At 42.3% G+C, this 17,096-nt stretch overlaps 1 long non-coding RNA gene across 1 annotated transcript in view; it reads right to left on the reverse strand.

Moving 5' to 3' along the window:
- The window catches only part of LOC124035204, a 373,317-nt gene that overhangs the window by 201,842 nt on the left and 154,379 nt on the right, over positions 1-17,096 (reverse strand). The window contains exon 3 of the long non-coding RNA XR_006838700.1: positions 5,637-5,681. This is a non-coding gene — a long non-coding RNA (uncharacterized LOC124035204). The remainder of the gene's footprint in view (positions 1-5,636; positions 5,682-17,096) is intronic.

Consider the following 17,096-nt stretch of genomic DNA (forward strand, 5'->3'; position numbering starts at 1 on the left):
AGTGAGTGTGTGAGTGAGTGAGTGAGTGAGTGAGTGAGTGAGTGAGTGAGTGAGTGTGTGGCAAAGGATTAACACCCCTCTGGAAGGTGTGATGCTGTTTACGGCTAAAGAGCCATGCCTTTGGCTGCGAGGGGGTCTGAACCTCCGGTTGAACCCGACACACGTCCTCCACCAGACACATTTCACTACAGCACAAATGAGCCTTTCCTAAAATAATGGAAATAGCCAAGAAGTATTTTCATTCACTCAGCTGTTGTGTTGTGAGTGATGAGGTAGCAAGGTCAGGTCTGTAAAGTCAGGGTGTGCTGGATGTATTCTATACATTGCATTAGTGTGTTTGGGTGTGTGTGTGTGTTACTTGATGTGTTAGTGTGTGTGTGTGTTACTTGATTAATTGGTGAATGTGTGTGTAAAACTCCCACTTGTTAGCTTCCCACTCAGCCCCCAGCTCCTCAACTCTCATTGAAAGTGTCTTAGTCTCCAGTACCTCCAGCTCCATTGTGTTTACTCAGCTGAATGACGTAGCTAATGTTAGTCTCGTGACGTGACTTGCATTAATGTGATGACTGTTATTTATCTAATCAACTAACTATGTTTAATTGTTACCCGATTAAATTAGTCATGTAACAATTAACTCATTGGGAATTTGGGGCACCACGGAATAAGTTGTTTAACGAGTTACCATCTCCCGAATTAAACTCTAAAGATATATAAATATATGTTATATATCGATAACAGTCACTTGTGAATCATTACTTCATATCAGTCTCATTCTGAACGTCACAGACTTCTTGAATGCACAAGAACCCTAACCTTACTATCATTCTGTACCACACAAATTGGTTTAATTATTTATTTACTAACTAAATAAATAATAACACAGAATACATACAAACTTAATACATGAGAAAAAGTATTGATTACAAACTTAATAAAATGGAAACAGGTCCCTAGTGGACTAACAACAGCACGATTGCTTGGTTATCAAAAGGGAGGGGTCAGGAAGCGAGAGGGACAGAGAGAGTCAAACTTATCGTACATTTGGAATCTACCCTCAAAGTAATAATAATACTTTGCTCATGAACCTCCGCCCGTTTGGGGTAAGGAATGTGTGTTCCTGGATGGTTGGGATGGTTGGGATGTGTTGGTACCATTCTTTATTAATTTCTGTGTTCTCAGGCAAAATTGTGAGCAGGCCCACACAAGCAACCCCACACATGAATGGTCTCAGGATGCTTTACTGTTGGCATGACACAGGACTGATGGTAGCGCTCACCTTGTCTTCTCCGGACAAGCTTTTTTCCGGATGCCCCAAACAATCGGAAAAAGGATTCATCGGAGAAAATGACTTTACCCCAGTCCTCAGCAGTCCAATCCCTGTACCTTTTGCAGAATATCAGTCTGTCCCTGATGTTTTTCCTGGAGAGAAGTAGCTTCTTTGCTGCCCTTCCTGACACCAGGCCATCCTCCAAAAGTCTTTGCCTCACTGTGCGTGCAGATGCACTCACACCTGCCTGCTGCCATTCAAGAGCAAGCTCTGTACTGGTGCCCCGATCCCGAAGCTGAATCAACTTTAGGAGACGGTCCTGGCGCTTACTGGACTTTCTTGGGCGCCCTGTAGCCTTCTTCACAACAATTGAACCGCTCTCTTTGAAGTTCTTGATGATTCGATAAATGGTTGATTTAGGTGCATTCTTACTGGCAGCAATATCGTTGCCTGTGAAGCCCTTTTTGTGCAAAGCAATGATGACGGCATGTGTTTCCTTGCAGGTATCCATGGTTGACCGAGGAAGAACAAGGAATCCAAGCACCACCGTCCTTTTGAAGCTTCCAGTCTGTTATTCAAACTCAATCAGCATGACAGAGTGATCTCCAGACTTGTCCTTGTCAACACTCACACCTGTGTTAACGAGAGAATCACTGACATGATGTCAGCTGGTCCTTTTGTGGCAGGGCTGAAATGCGGTGGAAATGTTTATTGGGGGATTCAGTTCATTTGCATGGCAAAGAGGGACTTTGAAATTAATTGCAATTCATCTGATCACTCTTTATAACATTCTGGAGTATATGAAAATTGCCATCATACAAACTGAGGCAGCAGACTTTGTGAAAATTAATATTTGTGTCATTCTCAAAACATTTGTCCACGACTGTACACAACACAAGTGCAATACATCAAATCACAGGGCCATTACAGTATCAAATATCAGTATCAAATATCAAATAGTATCAATATAGCACCAAATAGTATGAAATATCAAATACTTCAACATGCTTTCTTACATAAACTAGAAACAACTACATGCATCAACAACCTGTTCATCTATTTGTCCTTGGATCTCCTCCAGGGACACCAGGAGTTATAGGTCGGCTTGTAGGGAATTCTAACACCAGGGAGCTGAGTGATGTTTTTTTACCATGCTCTGTTCTAATGTTCAGGACTGTTAAATGTGTTTCTGGTCACCAATGATCCAATATTTCAGGGGTTCCTAAGACCCTATAATTTTACATATTTGAGCCCATCACTATAGAAATTACTTGAGTAGATGCTAAGATACATTTTTTTCTTCAGAAAATGCCATTGGGGCTGCTGTAAGGTTAAGGTCACAGGGACTAAATATAATTCAGTAGGTCCCATATACCCCTCGACTTTTTACACATTTTGTTACGTTACCGCCTTATTCTAAAATGTATGACGTTGTTTTCCCTAATCAATCTACACACAACACCCAATAATGACAAAGCTAAGACTGGTTTTTAGATGCTTTAGCAAATTTATATAAAAAAAACTGAAATATCACATTTACATAAGTATTCAGATCCTTTATCTAGTACTTTGTCGAAGCACGTTTGGCAATGTTTACAGCCTTGAATCTTCTTGGTTATGAAAACTAGCTTGGCACACCTGTACTTGGGGAATTTCTTCCATTTTTCTCTGTAAATCCTCTCAAGCTCTGTCAAGTTGGATGGGGAGGGTCGCTGCACAACTTTTTTCAAGTCTCTCCAGAGATGTTTGATTGGGTTCAAGTCCGGGCTCTGGCTGGGCCACTCAAGGACATTCAGAGACTTGTCCCGAAGTCACTCCTCTGGAGCAGTTTTTCATCAAGGATCTCTCTGTACTTTGCTCCATTCATCTTTCCCTCGATCCTGACTAGTCTCCCAGTCCTTGCCGCTGAACAACATCCCTACAGCATGATGCTGCCTCCACCATGCTTCACCATAGGGATGGTGCCAGGTTTCCTCCAGACGTGACGTGAAGCCTTCCCAGAAGAGCGGAGGCTGCTATACAGTAGCAGCAAAGGGCAGACCAACGCCATATTAATGCAGATGATTTTGGAATAAGATTTTCAACAAGCATGTAGTGTATTTGTGTCGATGCTGAAATATTCAGCATTTTATATCTTATAACAATAAGCTTTTGTGCTAATTTTGATTGAAATTGGTTTAGTGGGTACTGAGGGAACATAGGGCTGAGGGAACATAGGGCTGGGGGAACACAAGGCTGAGGGAACATAGGACCGAGGGAACATAGGACCGAGGGAACATAGGACCAAGGGAACATAGGGCTGAGGGAACATAGGGCTGAGGGAACATAGGGTGCACCTCATCTGACTCATCTGCCTGGTGGCTGACCTACCTACCTGTGCCTGGCTGTGCCCCTCCCTTCTCTCTCCATCACTAGTTCGCCATTTCTTTGCTGTGAAAGAGTTTGTGTTCTCAAAAGTAGCCTACGGCAACTAGCCTACTCAGTTTCCTCCGCTGCAAAAATACTGAATCTTCGGAGTTGAGGGGTCGATTCATATACCCAGAAATGGGAATCAACGGGCAAGGAGTCGAGGAATCTATTATTTTGGAGTCGACTCACCACCACTATAGCTAGTTAGCCAGTTAGCCCTATTGACTATGGGGTTGCGATCTACGCTCTCTACAGTAGGTATTGTAAGCAGGTAAACCTGCCAGATTTAACACAAAATTAATTTATTAACGTATCAAGATAAAATATTGTAGTCAGGCAACATATGAGATGTAAATGGGAAATATTTAATTCTGTAGTCCGAGTTTATTTTCTCTCGCTTCAAACCAAATAATGTCCACCATTGATTTCAATAAATTTTTCATAGTTTTTTACATGGGTGTGTTATATTTCTGTTTTACTTTCCATTGAAGCTTGCATTGATGCATGCTTCAGAATGTGTACAAGCGAAGTACGCTTCCAAGAAGTGCTCTCCATCCTCCATTTCACATACTTTAATTTGGACTCATTCTCCGACTGATGCGTGCTCCAATTTGTGTGCTTGGAGCATGGTAGTATGCTGCTGATGTGTGTGTGTAGTAGAGTAACAGGCCTGCTAGCATTATACCATCCCTCCACAGCAGTACCAGTAGCAGCACAGCAGTCTGTCTGGAGGTTCCAGGAAAACATACATACAGCAGGCCTTAATGGCCCCATGGTGACACCACGGGCTGGGGGTTGACAGGGCTCTGGGGGCCCTCTACACACACACATACACACCCACAGTTTGCCGAGCCTGACGACAGCCGCCCACCGCTCTGGTCATAAAATACCCAAATCCTCTTGGAACTGGTCGTCCAATCAGTAGATGAGTAAGGAGAGAACAGGACCAATTAGCTGTACCGATAGAAAGAGGTGGTTTGGAGGGTGATGCAGAGCTAGGACCAGGTCCAGCAGAGGGCCTGTAATCTGGATCAAAGCGGAATGAGCTGCTAGGCTCATTAGTACTCAGCCCTCGGTCCACACACACACACACACACACACACACACACACACACACACACACACACACACACACACACACACACACACACACACACACACACACACACACACACACACACACACACACACACACACACACACACACACACACACACACACACACACACACACACACACACACACACACACACAAACTAATTGAGTGGGGCTCTAAAAGCAGATGACTGGCTGGTCACTTATCGCCTGCGTGCCGGCCAGCGCTATAAAAGTCCAACGGGCTGCCACAAGGCCCTGCAGGGGGAGAAACTGGTGACACGGCTTGCAGAGAGGAGCGCTCTCACGTGAAATTAAAGCATGAGGGAGAGCGAGAGAGACCCCCAAATCAAAATCGCAATGTCAGATTACACATTCACATGCCATGAAGATGGGAGGTGGGGGACATAATGGGGGTATAAAGAGAGGTGTATGTGAGAGTATAACTGTAACCAGACTGTGTGTGTGTGTGAGCTTTACGTCTGTTTTCTTACTTGTGTGATAAACTAACTGATTGTAATCAACCAGTTAGTCATACAGTATAGTCGCATCACTACAGTACTGATTAACTTCCAAAAGACATTAAGAAGAAGCAAGATCAGAACAGCTGTAGTGGACAGTCTGCACTGTTTCCCAATTATTCATGATAGGAGAAAATGTCTTTGAACCACACCAATGTAACAGATGAGCTGGGACACTTTTCTCTCGTGCATGTGTGCATTGACAGCCAGGCAACTGTAACATACCAACAAGACCTGAACCAAAACCTATTAGTCAGTGAGAAGTTCTCCAAACCTGTACTTCCCCAATGTATTCATTTGACTGACATATAACATTTGGATGTTTGAAAGAGAAGTGTCCATACCTGTGTGATGTTCTCGGGGTCTCTGATGGGACAGATCAGCTGGGACTGTAAGAGACAAACACACAACAGTTTAGTGATGATGATGGGTTCATGGGAGAAAAAAAAACGTTTTTTTCCACCTCTATTTAACCAGGTAGGCTAGTTGAGAACAAGTTCTCATTTACAACTGCAACATGGCCAAGATAAAGCAAAGCAGTGCGACACAAACAACAACACAGAGTTACACATGGAATAAACAAGCGTACAGTCAATAATACGGTAGTAAAAAAAGAAAGTCTATATACAGTGTGTGCAAATGGCGTGAGGAGGTAAGGCAAGAAATAGGCCATAGTAGCGAAGTAATCACAATTTAGCAAATGAAAACAATTGTTCTTATTGACAAAGTTCATTTAGAACGTATTCAGACACTGACTTTTTCCATATTTATTATTTTACAGCCTTATTCTAAAATGGATTAAATAGTTTTTTCCCCTCATCAATCTACACACAATACCCCATAATGACAAAGCAAAAACAGTTGTTCAGAAATGTTTCCTAGATTAAGAAAATTATCAAACTGAAATAGTACATTTACATAAGTATTCATACCCTTTATTCAGTACTTTGTTGAAGCACCTTTGGCTGCGATTACATCATCAAGTCTTCTTGGCTATGACACTACAAGCTTGGCCCACCTGTATTTGGGGAGTTTCTCCTATTCTTCTCTGCAGATCCTCTCAAGCTCTGTCAGGTTGGATGGGGAGCATTGCTGCACAGCTATTTTCAGGTCTCTCCATCGATGTTCAATCGGGTTCAAGTTCAGGCCAAAGAGTTCAATCTTGGTTATATAAGACCAGAGAACCTTGTTTCTCATGGTCTGAGAGTCCTTTAGGTGCCTTTCAGCAAACTCCAAGCGGGCTGTCATATGCCTTTTACTGAAGAGTGGCTTCCTTCTGGCCACTCTACCATAAAAGCTTGATTGGTGGAATGTTGCAATGATGGTTGTCCTTCTGGAAGATTCTCCCATCTCCACAGAGGAACTCAAGCTCTGTCAGAGTGACCATCGGGTTCTTGGTCACCTCCCTAACCAAGGCTCTTTCCCCGATTACTCAGTTTGGCAGGGCAGCCAGCTCTAGGAAGAGTCTTGGTGGTTCCAAACTTCTTCCTTTTAAGAATGATGGAGGCCACTGTGTTCTTGAGGACTTGCGGACCAATGCTGCAAACATTATTTGTCATTTCTGTCTCGGAGCTCTATGGACAATTCCTTCGACCTCAAGGTTTGGTTTTTGCTCTGATATGCACGGTCAACTGTGGGACCTTATATAGACAGGTGTGTGTCTTTATAAATCATGTCCAATGGACTCCAATGAAGTTGTAGAAACATCTTAAGGATGATCAATGGAAAGAGGGTGCACCTGAGCTCAATTTCGAGTCTCATAGCAAAGGATCTGAATACTGAATAGTTTTTTAGTTTTAATACATTTGCTAAAAAAAAATAAAACCTGTTTTCACGTTGTAATTATTGGGTATTGTGTGTAGATTGATGAGGAATTTTGTATATTTAATACATTTTAGAATAAGGCTGTGACGTAACAAAATGTGGAAAAATTCAAGGAGTCTGAATTCTTTCCGAATGTACTGTATATTGGTACAGGTGTTGTTAGGCCATGCCAACATATCCTCTAAACACCAGCTTTGAGGACATTATCACTTTTATAAAACTTTATTTTGATGAATTTATTCATATAATTTCATCCTTCTACAAGATATAGTCCCGACACAAAGATACCCAAGCCGGCTGGTTATTTGTTCTATCAATTTGGCTGCCAGAGACACGTTGTCTTTTTCTTCTGTATCTTTGAACGCGACCCAGTCGTTCGTTCAAAATGTTCCATTGCCATACTGGCTGGCAACATTCTTATCCTTTGCTTGCTAGCTAGCCAACTATGGCTAACTTACAGTCACGTCAAACAGTGCAGCCAGAATAACTGTTTGTTTAAGCTGTTTTCTAGTGATATTTATTTGGATACATCCATAACAATGAGCTAATGATGCACAATTTCACCTGGCAAAGAAAATGTGCTCTTTCATCAGGACACTGTTGTTCAGAGGAGCTAGCCAACAACACAGCAACATAATCACTGCAAACTAGCTGCACTTCATTTAGTTTGACTTGTTTTCTATGACATTTCTAGTATATATCCAGAAAAATGATGCCAGCTGATTCAAGATTGACTGCTTTCTGTCTCATCCCGACTTGTTCATTACTATGCGACAGCTAGTGATCCAATTTCAATATTGAAACAATGTTGCAAATGTCGAAGAGACAGACAGCAAGATTTTTACAAATCCCTGCTCTTGAAAACCAAATGCTAGTCTAAAACAAATGGGAGATAATTTCTTCATGCTTTTTATAGTGGAGATCAAATTTATACATTTCCTGTCTGGGCTGATGAGACAGCGGATTGTGCAGTGAGATGGAACAGAGTAAATACACATTTCAACATCACAGCTTTAGCTGGTGGTAACTTGTGGAATAGACACTGGCTGGAAAGTGGTTTTAACCAATCAACATCCAAGATTAGACCCACCCGTTGTATAAACACACACACACACACACACACACACACACACACACACACACACACACACACACACACACACACACACACACACACACACACACACACACACACACACACACACACACACACACACACACACACACAATGTGTGCTGTCCTGTTTAAATAGGCAGCAAGTTCAGCGCTAGAGTAGTCAAGAGCGAGATCAGACCTGCTCAGAAGCCCCTCTGCCTGAAGCCTTATTGGAACGCACACATGGAACATATAATTGAATGAGGAACGGTCTCTCACTGGATCGAGACACTTTTCTGGCACGGCAACCAAAGCATGAGGTCGGTGTGGACATTAACACTTCGCTGCTTTCATTCAAATTTTTACACTTTTATTTGGTTCGCCCCCTCTCAGTGTGTTCGCTCTAAATCATCCCGGGGCCAAGGCGTGCGTAATGTAATGAACTTGTGTTGTTCAATACTTTTAGAAAACATATGAAATCAGATAAAATAAAGAATGGAAAAGATTGCATGTCCAAGTCACAGAGGCTGGCTGGGCTGCTGCTGCTGGAGAGCAGTACTCCTGCGCTGTGTCTGCTGCCAAGATGGTGGAGTGTGTGTTGGGCTCCTGGTCTGCACTGCTTTACCACACACACACACACACACACACACACACACACACACACACACACACACACACACACACACACACACACACACACACACACACACACACACACACACACACACACACACACACACACACACACACACACACACACACACACACACACACACACACACACACGAGCACACGCACACGCACACACACAGGCAGGGTCGTATGCACACACACACACAAACACCATCACGTACACACACCAGAGCCTGTATCATCCACCCCTGGCTCCACACTCTCACACACATCCACATACTCTCACTCTTCTCTACTCACTATCACTTCACACAGATTGGACACTGAAGCCAGCCCAAGGTGTATTTGCAAAGCCAGTTAAGAGATAGTCATTAGGAAGATGCACTCAAACAAACACACAGTTACAGACACCCACAAACAAACGGATGCGAGTGGTAATGTGTGCGGCAGGCCAGAGGCAGCTCGGTTTGACACTGCTTACCGTGATTTACAATCCACAGCCACAGATAAATAAACCATGTGTGTTAACAAGCTCTTAGTTTTATTAGTGTTTTACAGGCCGACAATCAACACAAGCAACAGCACATTTTTCTTATCCCATTAACTCCCTGTGAGACGCTGGAATCAACATCAAGACGAGCCCAAAATGCAGCTGTTGTCAGCTTGAGAGTGATCTCAGTCAAAGCTCTAATTAATGTCCATGATCTGAAATTATTCCATATGAAAACCATAGGAGGGAATAAGATTTAATAAGAGATAAATATGTCAACAGCAGAAGCCCATCACCAGTTCTGTTATAGTTAATATATTGTGGCTCTTTTTGAAAACTGTAGAGAATAAAATATTTTTGAATAATAAGAGATACATGTGTCAATAGCAGAAGCCCATTCCCCGTTCTGTGTTAAGATTCATAGACATCTGTGTGAATTTATCTAACTGTTTCCATTTTGATAGGAGGTGGTGCTCCTATCAGGTTAAATAATGGCCAGGACGGAAACATACGTGGAAACATTAAGAGTCGTGCCCTGGTTGATGCTGAATTCTGTTTAAGAGAGTTTGGTGTTTTCCCCACTCTCACCTTTGCTCAGATCTCACACACAGTCTTACACAGTCACATACACGGTGCCTTGCCTCACAGAAGTGTGTATTACATAAAATAATGCACACACGCACACACACACACACCATAACCTGCTGCACCTCTCTCAGTCCCCGGGGAGTCCAGTAAAGGACAGGCCAGAGCACCGCCTTGACACAGCAACATCCAGGCCTGGGAACCAACAGTTACGGCCGTAAGAAAAGTCTGAGGCTTGCCGAGGGGTGGTGGCTACTCAACTATGAGCACAGCCTTTTATATGCACGGATTAAGTTGTGTGTACATGACCCCAAATGTTCCCTTTCCTCGTTCCTCTGAAGCTCTATAGCTACACACAGGCTTGGGTTTGAGTCCTGTCGCTTATAAATCACTGTCACATGTTCCAACAATGAGTAGTGCTGAAAATCTGAATGGGAACAATTATAAAAATCCAATCCCTTTTCGACGAGGTCTGCCGAGTTTAAACACTAAATTTAAACCTCCTTCAGCTGTAACTCAACGATCCTCCAGTCACCTGTGTGTGTGTGTGTGTGTGTGTGTGTGTGTGTGTGTGTGTGTGTGTGTGTGTGTGTGTGTGTGTGTGTGTGTGTGTGTGTGTGTGTGTGTGTGTGTGTGTGTGTGTGTGTGTGTGTGTGTGTGTGTGTGTGTGTGTGTGCTTACTGAAGGCGGGCAGAGCCCACCCTGCAGCGGAGACACATGCTCTCACATGCTCGTACTGACAAACAAGTCTTTAGCACTGCCTCAACGCCGAGACGATATGCAACCATTTCCCCCCTCAGAATACCACATTAATTGTAAGCACATTGTAAGCACATTTCAGAATGCAGGTCTATTGGAATACAATTGTAATATATGCAAGCGCACAGTGGGATTAGCCAATCAATAATGAGGGAAACAAAGCTATTATGAGCAGTAGAACAATGGCTAGAGGTTGTATTCTGATGACTGGAATGCAGTGTTTAAAAAGCAAGTGCCAAGAAGGTTAATCTGGTTAGCTAAACACATTTAATATATGGCCCAAGTTCACAAAGGCTTCCAAGAGAGTTGCTCAACCTATGGCTTTTCCTGTCACCCTGGAAGTTTACATGGATACGTCTCTCCCCAAGCCTTGACATACATACGTATCAATCAAAAGTTTGGACACACCTACTCATTCAAGGGTTTTTCTTGATTTTACTATTTTCTACATTGTAGAATAATAGTGAAGACATCAAACTATGAAATAACACATATGAAATCATGTAGTAACCATAACAATTGTTAAACAAATCTAAATATATTTATATTTGAGATTCTTCAATGTTGCCACCCTTTGCCTTGATGACAGCTTTGCACACTCTTGGCATTCTCTCAACCAGCTTCATGAGGTAGTCACCTGGAATGCATTTCAATTAACAGGTGTGCCTTGTTCAAAGTTAATTTGTGGAATTTATTTTCTTCTTAATGCGTTTGAGCCAATCAGTTGTGTTGTGACAAGGTAGGAGTGGTATACAGAAGATAGCCCTATTTGGTAAAAGACCAAGTCCATATTATGGCAAGAACAGCTCAAATAAGCAAAGAGAAACGACAGTCCATCATTACTTTAAGACATGAAGGTCAGTCAATACGGAACATTTCAAGAACTTTGAAAGAACTCAGAGGAGACTGTGTGAATCAGGCCTTCATGGTCTAATTGCTGCAAAGAAACCACTACTAAAGGACAACAATAATAATAAGAAACTTGCTTGGGTCAAGAAACACGAGCAATGAACATTAGACTGGTGGAAATCTGTGCTTTGGTGTGATGAGTCCAAATTTGGGATTTTTGGTTCCAACAGCCATGTCTTTGTGAGAGTAGGTGAACAGATGATCGCTGCATGTGTGGTTCCCATCGTGAGGCATGGAGGAGGAGGTGTGATGTGTGGGGTAATTTGCTGGTGATACTGTATGTGATTTATTTCGAATTCAAGGTACACTTAACCAGCATGGCTACCACAGCATTCTGCAGCGATACGCCATCCCATCTGGTTTGTGCTTAGTGGGACTATCATTTGTTTTTCAACATGACAATGACCCAACACACCCTGTGTAAGGGATGTGTAAGGGATATTTGACCCAGAAGGAGAATGATGGAGTGCTGGATCAAATGACCTGGCCTCCACAATCATCCAAACCTCAACCCAATTGAAATGGTTAGGGATGTGTTAGACCGTAGAGTGAAGGAAAAGCAGCCAACAAGTGCTCAGCATATGTGGGAACTCCTTTAAGACTGTTGGAAAAGCATTCCTCATGAAGCTGGTTGAGAGAATGTCAAGCTGTCATCAAGGGAAAGGGTGGCAACTTTGAAGAATCTCAAATATTTAATATATTTTGATTTGTTTAAAACTTTTTTGGTTACTACATGATTCCATATGTGTTATTTCATAGTGTTGATATCTTCACTGTTATTCTACAATGTAGAAAATAGTACAAATAAAGAATAACCATTGAATGCGTCATCCTTCTCCTTCAGTAAACACTATTTTATTCATAGGTACCCAAGATTTGGTTTGACATTCTTGGCAATAGGTGGATACCAAGCTACCGCATCTGCTTGTACATGACATCAGAGCTACATAGATCTGAAAACACACATTTCCAATCAGTCACCGAGTGACAAATCAGTTCAGATGAGTACACAAATAAAACATGAATGGGTGAACTGTTGTTGTAAGTGGCTTTTTTTTCTACTCGCAGAGCCAATATGGGCCTTTGTTCCTCGTTTTGAATGCCGGCCAATGAAACGAGAACACATATCCTCTGGCGACTTGGTTATCGTGTTTGATCAGAGCATGATATTGCCAAGTCAAAACAAGTTAGAAAATATTAATCCTCTGTTGATGTACATTATATAACACTTTCAATCAAATAAATCACAGGACTCTTAGTTTCCTGCCTTGGAATACGTTCCCTTGGATGCTTTGTTGTGTTCTCTTTATGTGCTGTTTGTGTCATCTTCCCCTATAGACTCTCCTCCAACGGCATCCTGGATGAAGATCCCGCTTCGATCCAAACCAACTTCTCACATGGAGCCAAGAGCCAGGAGCCAAATCACACTTTCACATCAACAAGAAACATGGCAGTACTAAGCATGGGAACAGCACCAACAACAGCTACACCAAAGCTCTGACTGAGCTTATCACATACCCCTTCACCAGCAGAACTAGAGCGGGGCCAGGAGAGCTGAGTCTAAACACTAAACCACATCTCCCAGAGGATCTGTGATGGAGAGTTTAAAATGAATGTAAATCCAGATCCACCTATGACACCACTGTTTCCCCACCTGAGATGGGAGCTTAAACATATTATTATATAAAGTGGGGTAAAAAAAGTATTTAGTCAGCCACCAATTGTGCAAGTTCTCCCACTTAAAAAGATGAGAGAGGCCTGTGATTTTCATCATAGGTACACTTCAACTATGACAGACAAGATGAGAAAAAAAATCCAGAAAATCACATTGTAGGATTTTTAATGAATTTATTTGCAAATTATGGTGGAAAATAAGCATTTGGTCACCTACAAACAAGGAAGATTTCTGGCTCTCACAGACCTGTAACGTCTTCTTTAAGAGGCTCCTATGTCCTCCACTCGTTACCTGTATTAATGGCACCTGTTTGAACTTATTATCAGTATAAAAGACACCTGTCCACAATCTCAAACAGTCACATTCCAAACTCCACTATGGCCAAGACCAAAGAGCTGTCAAAGGACACCAGAAACAAAATTGTAGACCTGCACCAGGCTGGGAAGACTGAATCTGTAATAGGTAAGCAGCTTGGTTTGAAGAAATCAACTGTGGGAGCAATTATTAGGAAATGGAAGACATGCAATACCACTAATAATCTCCCTCGATCTGGGGCTCCACGCAAGATCTCACCCCGTGGGGTCAAAATGATCACAAGAACTGTGAGCAAAAATCCCAGAACCACACGGGGGGACCAATTGAAAGACCTACAGAGAGCTGGGACCAAAGTAACAAAGCCTACCATCAGCAAGGGCATTGAAGATGAAATGTGGCTGGGTCTTTCAGCATGACAATGATCCCAAACATACCACCCGGGCAACAAAGGAGTTGCTTCGTAAGAAGCATTTCAAGGTCCTGGAGTGGTCTAGCCAGTCTCCAGATCTCAACCCCATAGAAAATCTTTGGAGGGAGTTGAAAGTCCGTGTTGCCCAGCAACACCCCCAAAACATCACTGCTCTAGAGGAGATCTGCATTGAGGAATGGGCCAAAATACCAGCAACAGTGTTTGAAAACCTTGTGAAGACTTACAGAAAACGTTTGACCTCTGTCATTGCCAACAAAGGGTATATAAAAGTATTGAGATAAACTTTTGTTCTGACCAAATACTTATTTTCCACCATAATTTGCAAATAGATTCAGTAAAAATCCTACAATGTGATTTTCTGGATTTTTTTTCTCATTTTGTCTGTCATAGTTGAAGTGTACCTATGATGAAAATTACAGGCTTCTCTCATCTTTTTAAGTGGGAGAACTTGCACAATTGGTGGCTGACTAAATACTTTTTTGCCCCACTGTATATTAAATAAATCCTAAATAATCATAACTGTACTGGGACAATAAAACATTCTGTGTTACTTTCAAAACCATTGTAAAAGAAGAAAAATGTGGGCCCGAGCAGCCGGGTTGCTACCTACAGACAAAAGATTAGCCCGCAGACTCACACACTCACACTCCATATCTAACCAGTCCCGTGCGAGTGCGGCCAACCCCCTCTCTCAACATACCCCTGCCCCATCTCAACCCCACCTTTCCTGGCCACCGGACACAGTGCCTCACCTACGCCAGCCCCAGCTCAACCTGCTATGCTCCCAAATAAATAACTCAAGGAGAAAGTCACAGAGGTGCCCCTGACTTTTCCCTTTGTCTTTTTTGGTTACAACTCAATAACCAAAGAAAGAAAGTGAGATTCATGGGCGAGCTCATCTACAATAACACATAAAAACCGCTGCTGTGTATGTGGAGCGGTAATGCCTTTGTGTGCTGATTCTAGTCTGAATCCCATGAGTGGTGTGTGGTGGAAATTTGGAGGGAATTGAACAGTGAAGAAAGGAGAGTCTGGGCTCCGATCAAGGCGCATTCACTCAGACAGGACCTGCATGGATGCCTGCAGAGCAGTAGGAACTACAGTACAAACCTTTTCCCACTATTGTGCTGACCCGAACTGTACTGTGCTGGCTCCATTATTTTCTTATCACATATCCCTTCCCAGCAACTATAGTGAATTTGTAACCAAGCCTGCACAGCACAGCTTGGCTCAGCTAAGAAGTATGAAAATGGTCTAGGACTGGTGTTGCAAAGAGTCTGAAATTTTCCATGGGAAGTTAAGCCTTGGAATTTGGGGAATTTTGCTTAAATTCATCAAAAATGTTAGCCAGTGAACCTTTTTTTGTGGGATACAGGTAAGGCAATTCTAGGTCTTGTGGCATATTTTTGTTAAACTATCCCCAATTCAATGGAATTGCAAACCTCTGCATGCACAGCGCATTCTTCCATCACATGTACAGCTGATTTTCCAGATCTTGCACACTAATGAGATGCTATTGAGCCCACACTAATACACTGTCTGAGCCAAGGACTAGATGCGTTCTGGTAAGTTTTGACTACAATACTGCGTGGGGTGAATACATTTTATATGACATACATTATTTTTTGTTAACTAGTAAATAGTAGCCTATAGCATACAGCAAAGTGTGTTTACATTTTTTCTTAACTTGTTAACAATTTCTGCTAGGTAGTTTTTGCTACAATGTGGGGTTTAGCTTGCTTTAGCCTGCTAATCGAGGAGTGTTAAATAACCTGTTTCCATATATGTTTCATTTTAAAACATTTATCTTACTAAGGGGTTGTTTAATCTAACTGCGTAACTATGTATCTGTACATGGAATTGTATTTGGGTTTTTCTTTCAGGAAAATGCCACGGGCACTATTTGATGTGTGGAGACATTTCACTGCGACTAATGTAGAAGGAAAAGCTGTGTACATTTGCAAATACTGTGCCAAATCATATGTGAAGAATGCAACAAAGATACAGAATCATCTGGCCAAGTGCATAAAGTTCCCTCAGCGCTGACAGCAACCAACCTCTGACAAAAGTCCCTCTACTTCTATTCAAGGTGAAAATGATGAATCAGACACCTTATAGCAACAGCTCATGGTCCTCCTGGAATCAGGAGTTTGACTCAATGGAGGAAAGTAGTCAGATAAATGCTGATGAATGTCTTGCTCAAGCTGTGTATGCAACTGGTTCAGCTCTGATGCTCACAGGCAATGTGTATTGGAAGAGATTTCTGAATATTCTTTGCCCAGCATACACCCCTCCAACCAGACATGCTTTATCTACTAATTTGCTGGATGCAGAGTTCAACAGAGTTCAAGTGAAGGTCAAGCAAGTCATAGAGAGAGCAGACTGTATTGCAATCATCTCTCTACATTGCAGATGAGCTGAAAGCAGTCATTTGCAATTATGTCTACATATTATAAGGTAAAAGGTTTATGTTTCTGTCTCCATATGATATGGTAAATATATCCAATGCAAAAAACATCTACATTTAAATGGTATTAACATGTACATTTAAATGGTATTAATATTAATTTGCATATATTTCTGTTAATTCCCATGGAAAGTTTCCACCTCTGAATATTCCACAAAATGTGCAACCCTATCTAGGACAACATGTAAGCCTATTTGATATGGTATTTGATATGGTGAACAGGCTTTGGTAGACCTGGCTACCTCCAGGCTAAGATGATAGTAGTGAGTAGGAGAAAGACAGTGTCAGGGGTGTGTGTTAGGGATGCGTAGCTGAGGGATGCCTTGGGAGCTCTAGTCCAGTGACTCTAAGCTTATTGGAGGATATGTTTCTCACTATGGGGCTCTACATTTCCCAAGAAAAGACTGTGTCAGAATGACAAAGTGAAAGAGATGAGAACATCCTCTGTATTAACCCACCAAGATCTCTTTTACGCTTTTCACACTCGACAGCCAACAGAGCCAAGCCAAGATGAGCTGTACTGGTCTGGCCTGGTTAGTTGCTGGAAAGGAAAATAAATTATCTGAGCCATACCCAGTACGGTTCAGGTCAGCCATTTGTATCCTAGTCCACACTGTGCTGG

Source organism: Oncorhynchus gorbuscha, linkage group LG01 (assembly GCF_021184085.1).
Source record: "Oncorhynchus gorbuscha isolate QuinsamMale2020 ecotype Even-year linkage group LG01, OgorEven_v1.0, whole genome shotgun sequence".
NCBI classification, from domain to species: domain Eukaryota; kingdom Metazoa; phylum Chordata; class Actinopteri; order Salmoniformes; family Salmonidae; genus Oncorhynchus; species Oncorhynchus gorbuscha.